The 16,836-nt window shown below is 41.4% G+C and overlaps 1 protein-coding gene across 12 annotated transcripts in view; it reads right to left on the bottom strand.

The window, feature by feature from the left end:
• Nucleotides 1-16,836, bottom strand: part of CA8 (carbonic anhydrase 8) — a 93,541-nt gene that overhangs the window by 49,901 nt on the left and 26,804 nt on the right. The window lies entirely within an intron of this gene.

The raw sequence follows: 16,836 nt of genomic DNA, 5'->3' as shown, positions 1-16,836 counted from the left end.
AACAGAGGCAACGCTCAGTGGGTCGCGGCCTCTTGAGTTCCACTTTAGTGCTAATCAGGAGCACATCTAAGGACAATGGCAGATTGCACACTGATTTAGTTGCTTTTCCTTAAATGCCATCCCCTCTGGTTCTCGAGAGGACAAAACTTCGGGTCTGGGCACAAACACCAGCACTCATTCCAGGTATCAGTACCTGCAAAATCACATACGGTGTCACCTGGTATTTCCCTCAAAAATAAGACAAAGCCGGCCTCAAATTCTGGTAAATTATTTCAACTCTCTAAGGATATACAGAGATAGCACCCTGTAATGCTGCATCTTCTTAAAGTCATGGTAATATAATGAATGTTGATGTAGAGCTCTAAAAGAAGGCCATTTCCTGCACCGGAGATAAAATTTTATCTGTGAAGGAATGAAAGACATTGCTCTAGAGGACTCCCGCACTCCTGGCTTCATAAAGCTTTGTAGCTTTCAAGTTTATCTAGAATATGTACTTGCTCTTACACCACTGATAAAACACTTGCAAGAAGCCAAATTCAATTCCCCGGTTTAAATCAAATGCCCACTGAGGTTCTTAGTAAAACAGTAGCTAGGTAAACCTTCTGCCTAGAATGCTATCTTCATCATTATAGCTTTTAATCAAGTTATAATTACTTACCATGTTAAAACACTGTCTCGTTTAAAAATCAGTTCTGATCCAAAAGGACAGAGCTAAAATTCAATCACGATGTCATTTTAGCATCCATATTAAAATGTGAAGGCAAATCATCACGGGAATAGTCACCGATTTGCTTTTTCTACCTGCTGAGTTTGTCCTAACTAGAATTCATGATTATAAAGCTGACCGCTAGAGGGAGGTAATGAAGTCCTCTGCCTATAATAGAAACAGGAACCGAGAAAAAGACCACATTCAAGGCCAAGCTAGGACAGACCATGAAAAACCAACACGGACCACGACTGCCCAGTAAATGCAACTGTCAAGGCACTGCCTTTGAGAAAACAATGCTCTATAACGTTTCAATTAATAATGAAAGACAGACCAATTTTAATCTTTCCTCTTCTGGCTCCAACAATAGCTGGAGTCCCAGTGGTACAGATAAGTGTACAGTGTAAAGATAAGAACCCACTGCCTTAATTAAATAAAGAAGGCCCAAGGTTGAAAGCTGTTTCTATTCGGCAAATCACAGAGTTCAAATGAACGTTTTTTTCTCACTTCTCATAGCAACGTTACAGAGTATTTTTAATGAAACAAAACAAGCCAAAAAAAAAGGCTGGTTTCTTTTTGTGTTTCGCCTTGCCACTCCTTATAACTCAGCAACATCATATACTCACACGTGATCTTCAACACCTGCTTCACGGTCTTTTTGTGTTTTAAAAATTGAGGGTCCCCACGCCGTAAGTGGATGCTGCACAAGGTGACTTTGTTTCAGAGAGTGAGTTTACAGTGAAGAAACCAGACAAATGCTACCTGGACCAGGGGAGCAAGGTCAGCATCCACAGTCATCAGTCGTGTTGACAGCATGCACCCTGGACAGGATGTGCTGAAAATGACATGTTACCCCCGTGGTCTTCCCCCCAGTAACCTATAACCCCAGTCTAATCATGAAGAAAACATCACAGGGATCTCAGTAGAGGGACAGTCTACAAAATACCTGACCGGTACTCCTCAGAACTGTCAAGGTCAACAGAAACCAAGAAAGCCTAAGAAAATGTCAGTGACAAAAGGGGCCTAAGGAGACATAAGAACTAAATGTAACATAATATCATAGGTGAGCTCTTACAACACAGAAAAGAAGTTAATTTAAAACTAAGGAAACTGAATAAAATTCAGACTTCATGAAGTACAGATTTCGGTCCACTAATTCTAACAAACATAACATGCTAAGGTAAGATGTTAATAACAGGGAACTAGGTATAGGTTATATGGGAACTTCCTGGACTATCTCCACAATCTTCTAGAAATCTAAAAGTGCTCTAAAAAAAGGGAATTGTTGGCACCTCAGCCAACCCAAGCTAAAAATGGGTAATTGGAAGATCGCTAAGACTCTTGTGTGACTAGCGCATAACACAGAATGAACTAACCAGAGAACCTCTACCACCTGTTGCTCATTCTACCACCTGGGTCTTAGCAGGTCAGTGGCAGAAGAGATTTTTCCCTCACAATCAACATGGGACCCAAGACTGGGAAACACAGTCCTGTTCTGGTACTTACTGGAAACCCTCTTCGCTTGGAGGCTCTTGCTCTCACTTTAAGACCAAACATCATTAGAGATCCTCTTTCCATACCTTTAGAACGTGGTTAATTCAAGGACCAGGCAAATTTCCAACACATTCTGGAAATCAGCTATAACCCAGCAGTAGTAACTTCGCTGCATGACCCACTAACATAACGCTCCACATTTCCGCGGCCTCTCTGCTTCAGCTCACTCTGTGCTCCCTGAGCCCTTCCTCACTCTACCTGCATTAGTGTGCTAGGGCCACCATAACAAAGCCCCACAGACTGGGTGGTGCAAACAACAGAAATGTATCTTCTCGAAGTTCTGGAGGCTGAAAGTCCAAGAGCAAAGTGTCAGCAGGCTTGGTTTCTTCCGAGGGCTCTTTCTTCGTCTTGTAGATGGCTACCTTCTCCCTCTGACCTCACATCATCTTTCCCCTGTGTGTGTCTGTGTCCAAATTTCTTCTTCTTATATAAAGACACCAGTCATACTGGATGAGGGCCCACCCGAACCACCTCATTTTAGCCTAAATACCTCTATAAAGATCCTGTCTCCAAATATGGTCACATCTTGATGTGGCAGGAGTTCAGACCTCAACATATGAATGGGGGGAGGGGAGGCGCAATTCAGCCCATCACACTATCTAGCTCACCCTTTCCTCTCTCCCCACCTTAATGAAAGTTTTTTCAGGTCTCGAAAGCTTGAACTATTCGTATCAACCTCTGCTCTCCTATAGCCCCCTCCTTATTCCTATCATCTTATACTTTGCCTTATATTAGTCTTGATTCTATCTCATAAAGCAAAGCCATAGTGACGGGAAATTACCAGTGTATATGAAGAACCAAAAGTACCTCTGAGGGTAGCTAGAGCGTATGTATGTCTGACTGTGACAGGAAAGATGAGGCTGGAAGTTAGAGGGGTTCGGGTGGCACAGAACTTTAAATGTTATCCTAACTGTATTTTGGGGAACACTAAAAAATATATTAGCACAGTGACTATTATTATTACTTATGCTGCTTAGAATCAAATTTGCCCATGCCAGCGTCCGTCCTTCTAAAGTCCTATGGCAGTATGAGGGTAGAAAAGAAGTGGAAGATGGGACACAGGAGGCTGGAAGATAAGCTAGAAGGATATCACAAAAGCTCCAGCTGAAAGATCATGCCAGAGGTGCATGATGGCTCATTTCATGGGTCAACATGGCTAGGCTATGGTGCCCAGCTGTTTGGTCCAACAAGAGTCCAGGGGCACCCGGGTGGCTCAGTCAGTTAAACGTCTGCCTTCAGCTCAGGTCATGATCCCAGAGTCCTGGGATCGAGCCCCGCGTCGGGCTCCCTGCTGAGCAGGGAGTCTGCTTCTCCCTCTGCCTGGTCTGCCTGCCACTCCCCCTGCTTGTGTGCTCGCACTCTCTCTGACAAATAAATAAAATCTTTAAAAAAAAAAAAAAAACACCAGTCTAGATGTTGCTGTGAAGGTACTTTTTAAAGATGTGATAACACTTAAGTCAGTAGACTTTTAATAAAGAAGATTAATCCCCATAATGTGGTGGGCTTCATCCAATTAGTTGAAGGTCTATGAGAAAAGACTGAGGTCCTCTGAAGAAGAAGAAATACTACCCCCAGATTATAACATACAAATTCTGCCTGAGTTTCCAGTCTGTGACCTGCCCTGCAGATTTTGGACTGGCCAGTTCCTGCGATCTCATGAGCCAGTTCCTTAAAACAAATCTTAGTTTCTCTTTCTGTCTCAGATACGTATTCTCAATATATAGTTTCTCTGGAGAACCCTGATCAATACACAGGTTGTAGAGACAAATGAACAAGCAGAAAGTGTGAAGACAAATGAACAAGCAGAAAGTGTGAAGAAAATGGAGGTTTAAATATGAACAAGACTAGTAGCCATAGGAATAAAGCCAAAGGACTCTAACAATTAAAGTGACAGTATTTGGAATTTCCTCTCCTAAGCCTAAGTGGAGTTCCAGTAGGGATGGGGGACAGAGGGACGAAACAATCCACAGATGATAAGAAAATACATACCAGAACTTCTGCTCATTTATTTCTGTCCTTTTTAAAATTTCAGTTTCCCTATGCCTCACAAAATAATTATATGTACAGAAAAAGATCTAGATCAAATACATATGAGTGCATGAATATAATTTATTACTGAATATACACAATAGTGAGGATACATGCTCCAAAATCCGCTGAGGGACAAAGGAGTTTGAACGGAAAGGCGTAGGACACTTGAGAACATGGTTTAGAAAATGAGGAAGCAGCCCATCCAGTCAAAGGAAGGCTTTGGTAGAGGTCCAAGCAGTTCTTATCAGTCTAGGGAGCTTGGAAGCTAACTTCAAAGCCTAACAACAGTAGACGCAGGCTCTGGGGTGTGTCTGGTCCGTGGTACACTACAGAGCGCAGAGGCGGGGATGCTGGGCACTTCTGCAACTCTGTTGACAAATTCTGAGAGGCAACATGCTCCCACAAAAGGTCTCTGAGCTAGCAATGAAGTCCTGGATTTTTGGTTCGGTTCACGGCTCTTTAGCTCTGTGAACTTCTCAAGTCACTAACTTGTCTGAGCATCAGGATCTGTAACATAAGGAGGGCTGTGTCTTCCCAGCTGGGCTTCTTCACACCTCTCTCCGCCCGCCCAGAGTACTCTCTTTATTCCTAGATTTCTCTCACGGTTCGCGCTCATTAGCATTAATTATATGCAGGCAGCAAAGACATAGAAACAGGGTGATGAATTTTGAGAATGGAGAGCAGCTTACTTGAGAGTGAAGCCCAAGTATTTAAATGCCCCTGACCGTTGCTAAGGAGTCTAGGGGTTAGACGGCATTCTCGGCATTCTCGCTACATCTGCCGCCTAGACGCACGACAGTCCCACTCTGGGCGGCCGCCTCGCTCCGTGAGGGCTCTGCCTCACCAAGGCCTTCTGGAGCCTGAGCACAAAGCACAGCAGGTGGCAGAGGGCCTGCCTCTTGCCCTCCGAACCCCCACTCCTGCTATGGCTACCAACAACAGTAGTTGAAAAAGAGAGGAGAATTCTTCAACCCAAAAACAGGGCAGTTCTCCACTCTCCCTTCAGAGACTCGCCCTCAAAAGACAAAAGGTGTTGGCTTCCTCCCAACGTGGGCATGTCTGAGTAGAAGAAAGTGGTTTTCTCTATCAAAGCCAAGTCTTTCCTCACTTCTTACTGTTCTCCACCCCCAACCCCACCACTGCCTAACCACGAGGCCTCAAGCTATGTGGCCTCATGTGAGTTAACAACGTACGTATTACGGAGAAATAAGAAAGCAAAGATCCATTATTCCTCTTATCAGCATCATGACCATCATTCCTTCCTATTAAAAGATAAAAAACACCTGACCATTCGATAACAACCGCAACGCACCCTTTGATAGTTTCCGAGAAAATCTTGGAGCTTTTGCTGTAGGGCTCACAAATTCAAATTTCCTGCAATTGATTATGCCGCTCTGCCATTAGTACCCGTGAAACGTTAATCTTAATGTACTTAACTCACAGCGATAGATAAATTTGTCCAAAGTTATGAAACTGTGACAAGCCATAGCCTTATAATCACTTATTTGTCACCAAGAAAAGTAAGTTTGAAGATTTCATGGCAGCCTAACAGAAAGCTATCTTCAAGATAAATGAGGTTTATTATTAACATAAATAACACGACAGCATTAAAGTACAAAAGAATGAATCATGAGGAATGGAAAAAGCAGTAAAGGCTGAAAAGGCACTTATGACTCACAAACTTCATTCTCCAGCCCTGTGCACTCATTCGCACAAGTTCTGTGAAATTGCTTATCCTCAGATGCTTGATGGACAATTCCTTTCAAACGGCTTCATGTCAGCTCAAGCTGAGTATCGCTAGAACCGACATCAGCTCCCTTCAAAGGTGCCCTCTTACTGTCTCACCACAGAGCCCCAACCTCCTGGGCTTGAGACCTTGACTCCCCCCAAACCCCTTTATCTCCAACTCACCAACGCCTTTCCTGGCTCCTAATTGTTTGCATTATAAAGCTCAACCGATGTCCATTTCATGCAGCTTTCACCACATTTCCTCTCTTCAAAAATGTCTGATTTGCTTTATTTCCTACCCACACAAGATTAAATTTCTCTAACCCCATCCCTCCCCATCCTATCTCCAAAATACTCAAGACAAGTGAGACTCCTGACCATTCACAACACCCTCCCTATTTTGTTTATGTTCCACTCACTTGGAATGCCGTTCCCCATCCTGTCCTGAGACTTATCCAAACTTACCTATCTTCCTGGTCCTCGACAGGCATTTGATAGAGAGACAGACAGACTGAAGATGCAGATGATGGGAGATGGAAACAGATACAACTTGAACCAATAGATACGAAGGAAAAGGGATAACTGGGGTTTCCACCCTGTATCACTTCCCAAAAGAAAGAGGAGTTCTCTTGTAGAGAGGAGTTGAAAGTTACATCACAACAGTCCAACTGGTCTCCCATGAGTAAGCAATGCAGAATGAAGAACTGCCTTAAGAAGAAAGGCTGACAGTACAGACTACAGATATCTTTAGATATCTAGAGAGACAGCCTTACAGAGTCCGTTCACCCATGGATCCAGTCACAAAAAAGAGTGACAGAAGGGCAAAGACTGAGCTTTCAGAAATGGTGAGATGAGAGAAGGGGGAATATCAAATATGCAGGAGGAAAACCAGAATATTCCAAAGTCCTGTTTGGACAAAAGAGAAAAATCCTTCTAGAAGAAATTATGGTCAACGGTGTCAAGGCTCTGCAACAAAGCCACAAAGAAACAAAAGAAAATGAGGAAAGGAAGAGATCTGGGATTTATTTCTTTTTAAAGATTACTGAGAAGGCAATGCAATCAAATGAAAGCAGCAGAGGCAGAACATAAAGATGTTAGGATAAAACCAGCAGGGCAAGGCCACTCATCCAAGAAGGTGGGCAGGGAGTATCAGAAAACAAATCAAGAGGTAACTACAAGTGAGTGCTAAGTGATTTTTTTTAAATAACGACAAACTGTATGCTTGAGTTTAAGTAAAAGTCACCTTTGCCTTTAGTATTCTTTTAATCTATTCTTTCAATGGACAAAAGTAAAACCTGAGAGAATCACAAACTGCTGTAAGTTTTGATAAATCAGAAGTATTCCATGCACCTATGAACTCACATGCAATTGCACCTAAAAACCATTTTTCTGCCAAACTATAGTCATCGAGAACTTTCCTCTGAGCTGGGCCACTACCTATCATAGATTCATCAAGAAAAGATCCTGGTACCTAGGTCCTGATTTTTTTGCTCAACTGCTTCCCTTAGTCCCAAAGAAATTCAACGATGGAGAGTTGCAGCCCATCTCCCACCAGATTCTGAGTTTCAGAAGCCAAGAATGTCACCTCACCCACGCTCCATCACACTCCAAAACACCCGTTATCAGAGCACTCGGGAAGAGCTATGAAATGAGAAAAAGGAGAAGAAAAAATAATGTCTCGGCTACAGTTAACACAGAGATGGTTGAAACGAAGAAGACATCAAGTATTCAAATTTTAAAAAGCACGGGAAACTGGAAGTGAAATGTTTTGAGTAACAAAGTGGGAGCAATAATTAAGTGAAAAAGAGCAGAAAAAGCAGCCCCTCTCTACAGATCCACTCCTCCTTAGATGAAGCAGATGAACTGAGATTTAGAGTGTATTCTTTTCAGGTGCTGCTGTACTTTCAGATGTCATGGTCAATATATTATGCAGCTATTACTCAGAGAAGGACACCCAAGGTGCAGACAGATATAATAGTGACAAAGCGCTGTAAAGCATGAAATGGAAAATAAAGTATTCGAAATTCTATCTCTGACTGTCACTTACTGGTCACGTTTGCCTAAACTTAATTATGTATCCTCTTACATAGGTAGAAGAAAATAGGAGGGTCTGTTAAGACATTTCAGAGCAACTTCATCTATTAATATATTAATATCAGAAGCTATTTATAGTGTTCTTAGGGTTCGGAATTGTCCATTCAAAAGGCACTGGAGTTCTCTGTGATTTCTAAAAAGTTTTTTTTCAAAGCAGAAGGACCTCTTTGAGTGCTAATTTCCTTTTGTTTGCTTTGATGCTGCGGTCGTCTTCGAAAGAGAGCATTTTATTTTATTTTATTTTAAAGATTTTATTTATTTATTTGACAGAGAAAGACACAGCGAGAGAGGGAACACAAGCAGGGGGAATGGGAGAGGGAGAAGCAGACCCCCCGCCGAGCAGGGAGCCCGATGCGGGACTCGATCCAGGGACTCCAGGATCATGACCTGAGCCGAAGGCAGTCGCTCAACCGACTGAGCCACCCAGGCGCCCGAAAGAGAGCATTTTAATACTGTTAAGGCTCTTCTCTCAAAAACAGAAGCTTCCTTCAGGAAATTCACTAGGAAAGGTTGGAAAAGGCTTGTTGGAGCAGTCATGAATCAAAGAAAACAAACATATTGTTTTGAATTAATTTTTATTTAATGTAAGAGCAAAAGCAATTAAAACAAATTCTTTGACATCGGCTTCTTTGCTTTCCAAGAAATATCCCCCATCTTCTTTTTAGTCCCCTGTCTTATTTTATAAAAAAAAAAAAAAAAATCTGAATTGTGGGTTATGGGCTGCAATTAACTTGCCATAACCGAAATTCTCTATATTTCATTTGTTATTCTATAAAATAAAGGCGGCTAAGGGATGTCAAAGGGTCTTGGTGTTATAGAACAGAAGTCATGTATAGACTGCCTCTGTTTGCTCTGTATGGTGAATCAGTAAATAATGTCTGTGTTCTTTCCCCACTGCCCCCAAATAAAAAACACATTTGACACGAGTTCTGAAAGGATGGCGGCATTCAACAAAACATTTACGGAGCACCAGTAATCCCTGGGCTTTAGTGTTCACCGCTTTCAACACTGGAAACACAAAGACCTCAAATCCTTTCATAATACAGGGTATGAATAAACAAAAATATAAAACTTCTAATTCAACGGAAGGAAAAGATGAGTGAAAGGGGTCAGTTGCAATGTAAATTATGGAGGATGCTTTGGGTGTCTGATTTTTTTAATGTGCTCTGATGTGTGGCATTCTCCCCCAGGCGCTGCTCATTACGAACACGACCTCACTTCAATCCTCACTATCTAATGACCTCCTCCTAATGACAGATTCTAGGACTGCCACCAACGCCCCATCTTGACAAGAAGGGAACGGAGGCACAGAAGGCAGAGTAGCCGTCCAGGGTCACACAGCTAACAAGCGACAGAGCCAGGAGGTGGCCCAGGCGGTGGGGCTCCACCCTTCCGTGGCAGCTCTGTACTCCCAAGAGGAAGGGCAAGAGAAGACCGATCAGGATCAGGGCAGCTTTCGCAGCCTCCTGTTCACACAGTGCGTGGAGGAACGACACACAACGTTCTCTCTCGAGACTAGAAAAACCAGGGAGAGAGAATGAAGGGTGTACAAACCAAGAAACGGCTAGTAATCCAGTCACACCGTGCCTGATGCCAACAGCACACGGTGCCAAGGCGCACACCTGCTGTGAAGGAACACTTACTCACTCTGAGCTCCCGGGGGAACTACCTGAGCTCTAGGAGTCTCTGCTATAGAAGAGAGATCGTACTATCTACCATTTAAGGCCCTTGCAAGGGCAAGAGATACGACATGGAAAGCTTCTGGAAAATGTCAACGAAGTGCTGGCTAGAGCCAATGAGAGTGGGGAGAAGCAGGAGGTGCCAACAGAAAGATACCGTATGAAAACTGCATTAAAAGTCTTGGAAAACAAAGGTATGCCCATCTACCTTTTCTTTTGGTTATTTTCTCATTATGCTGCTGAACTCACCTATTTATTGTCCTCAAGGTTAAAAGTAACTACTAAGTTTTTCCATTATAGAAAGCTGGATCATTTCTATCAGAGTCGCAAAATTCAAATGCCTCTGGGAAGCAGGCCGATCAATGAGGGAAAGCACGTGATGAACAAGGAGGGGGAGAGCTAGGAAAAACATCCTCTTGCCTCTTCTCTTCCCATTGAGCATATTGCTGTTGGATGATCCTATACACTCCCAGGACTTCCCTGGCCATCTAGATGGCCATGATTCCAAAATCAACATCTTTCACCAAAATCTGCCCTGAGTCTATCTCCCTTTACTAAACTGCCTACCGAAATATTTTTAAATTAGCTTTTCATCATTGAAGTCCCTCCACCACTCCACAGAGCTGTGTCCCCCTCTTTGCTCCTAGCTCTGTTAACGGACCTAAACCAGAAATCTCTTTCATCATCTTCTTCCCTTACAAACAACCAAGAGGTATGTCCTATGTCCTGCCATTTTCTACCTCCTTAAAATCTCCCACCTCCATCCACTGGACTTACTCCCATGAGCAATTCCTTAGTTTAAGATATCTGTAATCTACTGCTAGAATTAAGGCCCAGGTCTCTTAACTAATCTCCATGCCTCCCAAGTTGGCATTTCAAATTCATTCCTCACCTTGCAGTTATATGGTGCAAATCTTATCATGTCACCCTCCTTAGGAAAGCTCATTCAAGGCTTCTTACTGCTCCCAGGGTACAGCCCACACTCTTTAATATGTCTTTCTATAATCTTCCAAAGTGTGCCGGCTTTATTATATATTAACTGTTTCACATATGTTGGTGGTAACAATAACAGTAATAAGCTCTTTTCAGTAATAAGAATACACATAAAACGATTTTAATTGGGCTTAAAATTCAACACGATTTCATTTCTCTGTAAAATACCTGTCAATTTTCATATTCCAACTTTATATACCTAATACATTGCCTCTTAACCTAATTTTCAGGAAATATATTTTAAATCCAATTACAGTATTCAAAATATTACAATTCACAATAAAATGCATTTATCTGAAAATGTTAAAGAAAATCCATTTTAATCCTCACTGTACCTGAAAAGGTACTTGTCTGTTAACACAGCACACTCAGAGGCTTTCACTTTTACTTTGTGAATTGCAATTATCTAGAGCAAAAATCAGAATCATTTCGGTAGAAATATGAGAAGGCATATATTGTAGAGGGAAAAGAATGGTACTCGGTCTGAGTCTCAGCCATTACCGACGTACCTGGGGCAACTTATTTAACACCTCTTGACCGGATTATTCAACTGAAAAATACACATAACATCTACCTCTAAGGGATATTTTAATGATTAAATAAGATATGGCACATGCCTGGTGCATGGGTGGTCTTCAGAAGTATTAATGCTTGTCTCCACAATTCCCTGAGGACTGCAGGAAAATGCACCTTGCATTAACTCCATGGACATGAGATAATGCAAGGGACATAAAACTTTCCAACAATAACAAAAATCTTGTATCCTCGGAATATTCTGAGAAGAGTGAACTCTGACAGGCTAAAGAAATAAATGTATACATAGAAATGCATGTCACAGATTTTCACAAAAACGTTCCCCCCACCAATAGAGGAATTTCCCCCTGGCTCTACAACCAGATGAAAACGGAGGATTGTCGTAATCCTCAAGACAAAAAGCTCTGCAAAAATCTACACCTATGTTTTTCCCACAAAGTACTTCCTTATTTACATAAGTTTTGTAATTTACTTTAAAGTCATAACAAACTAATCCAACTCACTTGTTGCTCAAGAGAGTTGCACAAAGAACCATTCTTCAAGGAAACTCACTAAACCACATCAATTCTAGTGCTAACCGAAGGGGTACCATGTTTCCCTGAAATGTGTTAAGCCTCTCCTGCTAACACAGGAGCAATGCTACAGGGAGCCAAATGCGAATCAAATTATTTTAAAGGGCCTTCTAAAAAGCCGGGTTTTAACCTACTACTGACCTCAAACATGGAGTCCAAGTTTCCTTTCAATACCGTGACAAGGTAAAGTATCACTTTGCTTGATTGAGATGGAACTTGTACCAAAACAGGTCGAGTTAAAAAAGGTCAAACTAGGAACAGGAAAGGCATGAATGGGTGTGAACCAGAAAAGGCACAACAATTCAGATAGGAAATTTAACCTACGTTTATATGGCAGTGCACTTCAATTTTGTATAGCTCACACTGACTTAGGGGAAAAACATTTCTAAAACAAGATGATCACACCTGGCACATAGTCCAAAATGAATCATCACCAATGACCACAGTGCTTCCAATGTTCAGAGGGCAGATATGGGAAAGCCAATTAGGACAGGAGACCCTTACCTAGGGCTGAATTTGCCTACTGATGAGGCCTGTCTCTCCAGGACTGACCAGAGTCTCTGTTTTATGACACTTACTCCCCTGGTCCACAGTCATGGTTGTCAGACCAGTACTTTTACTGGACGGACTCCTCAAGACCTTTATCATCTTGGCTATCCAAAACCACTCAAAAAAACAACAGAAATTCTAACAGAAACAAAATTTTTTTTTTCCAGAAGTCTTTAGTATAGGTAGAATACTTGTTTTATTTCTTTTTAAAGATTTTATTTATTCATTTGAGAGAGAATGAGAGAGAGAGAGAGAGCCTGGGGCAGGGGGGGCCAGAGGGAGAAGCAGACTCCCGGCTGAGCAGGGAGCCCGATGCGGGACTCGATCCCAGGACTCATCGTGACCTGAGCCGAAGGCAGTCACCCAACCAAATGAGCCACCCAGGCTCCCAGAATATTTGTTTTAGACCACTGAAATGTATCAGTAAGTAAAACTGTATTTTTGTGTGTACATGCAATCCTAGAGATGGGCCCCTTAGAAAAGCAAGGACCCCTCCTTGCTCGACAGTAACATAACCCAGAAGATAATTTTGCTATCTAAAATTATTCTACAGGTGTAGAGTTACTTTATTACCTTTGCTTTTACAGAACACCATATGTGAGATTTTTAATTAATTTGCAGCTAAGCCTTAAACAAGAATGAAAATTTAATGGAAACCCTGTTTCTGTGGGGAAAATGGTAACTACTTTATAGTGGGCACTCCCCAGCACATTTTCAATAAGGCACTGTGATGAAGGTAAGAGTGAGAACTTGCTACCCTGTACAAAGGTCGACATTCAATTTATTATAGCACGCCTAATGAAAATGTAATGTTAGAAAAATACAAATGAAAATGAGAGAAGCGTAATCACTATAGAACATATTTATTGAGGACTTACTGTATTTAGCTAAACTGAAAACCAAAGGCCTGTTAAATTTTGAAAATAATTCCAGAAGAGGTGTCTTGTGGGGCAAAAAGCCACTTTTCTGGTAGTCCTCTCTTTGGTCTGAATGTATGTTCCTACTTTCAGCAGACACAACCAAATTCCACTTTCCATCTGTTCCCCTCTCCTACCCTCCATGCAGACAGAACCTCAATTGCATATACGTATCAGGAGGCCAAGTGCTTATGGGAAGGCTAGACCACCCCCCTCAGCCCCACAGGGTGAACTTGATTAAGCTAAGAATTACAGCCTTGTCATTGACCTTGAAATGACCGTTTCAGGAACGTGCATGTACAGAAACTCTGGACAATGATACGGGAGGGGAATTCTGACTGATGGTAGGGGTGAGGAAGACTTCTGGAATTCCTAAGACTGGTAATAGCATGGATGATGGCAAACACTTTGGTTAACTGCTCGGCAGCATCCACCATGCTGCACTATGCCTTTCCTACAATCCAGGCCGGGCCACCCTTGAAAGTGTATGAGCACCAAAAGGCTAGAATATTCACAGAAGTTCTATCCTGACAGACAAGATTCTGAATGTAATCCAAATGTCTGTCAGCAGTGGAAACATACTGTGGAAAATTCATATAATGAAAGTAAATTAAGCAAACATAAAGTACACACCACTGGTGTAGAAGATTCTATAAACGTAATGCAGAATTTTAAAAATCTAAGACACAAAATAACAACTGCTATGACTCAACTTATATAAAATCCCAAGACAGGCAAAATTTATCTTTGATGCTGGAAGTCAAGATCACAGTTAACCTTGTAGGAACCATGAAGGGAGCTTCTGGGCTACTGGTTATTTCTGTTATGTTTACTTTCTGAAAATGCAATGAACTGTCTATTTGTGGTTTGGGCAACCTTTCTGTGCATGTATCATTTACTTATAAAAATGTTTTTACTGTAAAAAATAGAGATGGCACCAAAAGCACAGCTAGTAAGAGAAAAAATATGGTAAATCAGATTTCATCCCAATCAAAAAGTTTTGGACATCAAGCAACACCTTCAACAAAATGAAAACATAATACATATGGATGGCAAGCAGCCACATGAAAAGATGCTCAACATCACTAGTCATCAGGGAAATGCAACAAAACCACAATGAGATACCACTTCAAACCCACTAGAATGGCTATACAAAAAGACAGACAATAACAAGTGTTGTCCAGGATGTGGAAAAACTGACACCCTCATACAGTGCTCTCGGGACTAGTGAAATGATGCGGCCCCTTTGGGAAACAAATGAGCCATTCCAAAAATGTTAAACCCAGAGCTACCTTATGACCCAGCAGTGCCACACCTACGTATATGCCCAAGAGAAATGAAAACGTGTGTCAGTACAAAACCTCGTACACAAACGTTCGCAGCTACGTTACTCACAATGGCTAAAAAGTGGAAACAAACTAAGTATCCATCAACTGGCAGATAAAGAGCATGTGGCATATCCATACAAATGGAACGCTTTCTGGCAATAAAAGTCATAAAGTACTGATACAGGTTACGACATGAATAAATGAACCTTGAAAACTTCGCGTGGTTCCATTTATATGAAATGTCTAGAATCGGAAAGTCTATAGAGACAGAAAGCAGATTAGTGGTTGCCTAGGGCGAGGGGTGGGGGGTAGGGGATGGGGAGTAACTTTTTCTTTTTGGGGTGATGGAAGTGTTCTAAAAGTAGACCACGGTAATGGCTGTGCAACACTGTAAATATACTCAAGCCGTTGACCTGTATGCTTTAAATGGGTGAATCTTATGGTATGTAAATTTTATCTCTGTAAAACGATTTTTTAATGCAGGAAAATATAACTTTTAATCACTAATTTGTGAGGATGTGACACTTAGAGGTGATACAGCCATCTTGCAACGATGAGTGAACAAGGGCGAAAAGCCGAACTCCTAAAATGCCTTAGCAGAAAAACAAAGCAACTGGCCCTTAGAAATATGGCTTAGCAGCTGAATTAACCAACCCTGGAACTGCCCTTTGGGACTTTCTGTAATGTGGAAGGGAAGTGTCTGATCATTTCTTTGCTGTGTCTCCTATTACTTGCCTGAAACCAAGACACTCGTCTAAAAGAGACGGAGGATGCTAAACAAAAGCACTCCGTTGGTTTCTTACATCAAATCTCCTCGATGTATACATAGCACAATAACTTAATAAATAAAAGAAAAATTTTATTACAATTCAAATTTGGGCTTCTGGTAGACAAAATGGAATATTTCCTGAAAATAAAGTTCCATCTAAGAATACACAAAAGTGGATGGAACTTTTTGCTCTCACAGAGCTTTTCACAAAAATATTCTAAGAGGCATTTTCTACATCGTTATTTTTAATACCATGAAAAATGTAAACCAGTTATCAGTGAGCAGAAAATGTATCATCAGCTGCAGCAATTTCAGGAGTATAAATCTAGTCCTAAATCTCTTATGCTCACATTAGTATTTCTTAATAATAAGCAGTGGATTTTATCAGTAGTTTATTACTGAGGTGAGTAGCTTAGTAAGTTTCAAGAATGGATTAATTATTGATGTGGATGAAGACAACATATGCTACTATGACAGCTACAATCGTAATATGTAAACTAAGGGCATTAAAACAGCCATTACCTAGGATTAAGAATATAATTTCCCCTTGGTAAAGTACTGCATGATTAGGCTTACTCGGGAACATTACATACTCCTGTGATACCAATAAGCAGTAGTGATTAAAACTGCAAATGTTTTCCCATGACATTGCATGAAGAGAAGATACTATGTACTCTTATATTAACTCACTTACCTAGAGCCAGATTTAAATAGATGCATAAGTAAATAATACCAGCTGCTGCAATAAATCCTGGTTAGTGACCTCTCTTCTGAGTTCAGATCTGCATTTCGAGCCCCTTCCTGGGCATTTCCACTTGGAGGAAAGGCGGCTGTCAAATTCAGGCATTTCAAAGTATACCCCATGATTTTCCACCACAACAGTCCCCCGGAGGTCATATTCAAAACATATCAAAATATACACTACGATTTCCCACCAAAACAGTCCCCCTTTCTGACATTTCTTAAAAGGTCCATTTTTCCAGTTACTGAGGCTCAAATCTTAGAGGAATCACGGATTTCTCATTTCACCTGATCTCCAGAAAAGCTATCAAAACCCTTTTTGGTCTCTGAATGTTCTCTCTCCCCACACTGTTTCTAACACTGATTTTCTTTGTCAAGGCCATCATCCCAATTGTATTACATCTGGTTTTTAAAATGACTTCCCCAAAGCATCGCACCTTTCTGATCATTGAAAATTATTAGATTTCACTAGAAGTACAGTTTAGCAGGGAAGTGATTTTTGCATGCTTTGTCACTGGTGTGTTCCTAGTACCTAAATTGCCTGCAACCTACACAGTAAGTGCTCAATAAATATTTAGTGAATGCATGAAAAAATCTGTAACTGTGAAATGTAGAACAGTGATCCCCACTGCCCTTAGTGA

Source organism: Mirounga angustirostris, unplaced genomic scaffold (genome assembly GCF_029215605.1).
Source record: "Mirounga angustirostris isolate CCGP_5_RB_7025 unplaced genomic scaffold, mMirAng1.0.hap1 SCAF_4, whole genome shotgun sequence".
In the NCBI taxonomy this organism is placed as follows: Eukaryota; Metazoa; Chordata; class Mammalia; order Carnivora; family Phocidae; genus Mirounga; species Mirounga angustirostris.
The sequence above is the reverse complement of the archived record's forward strand: the minus strand, read 5'-3'. Positions and strand labels throughout refer to the sequence as shown.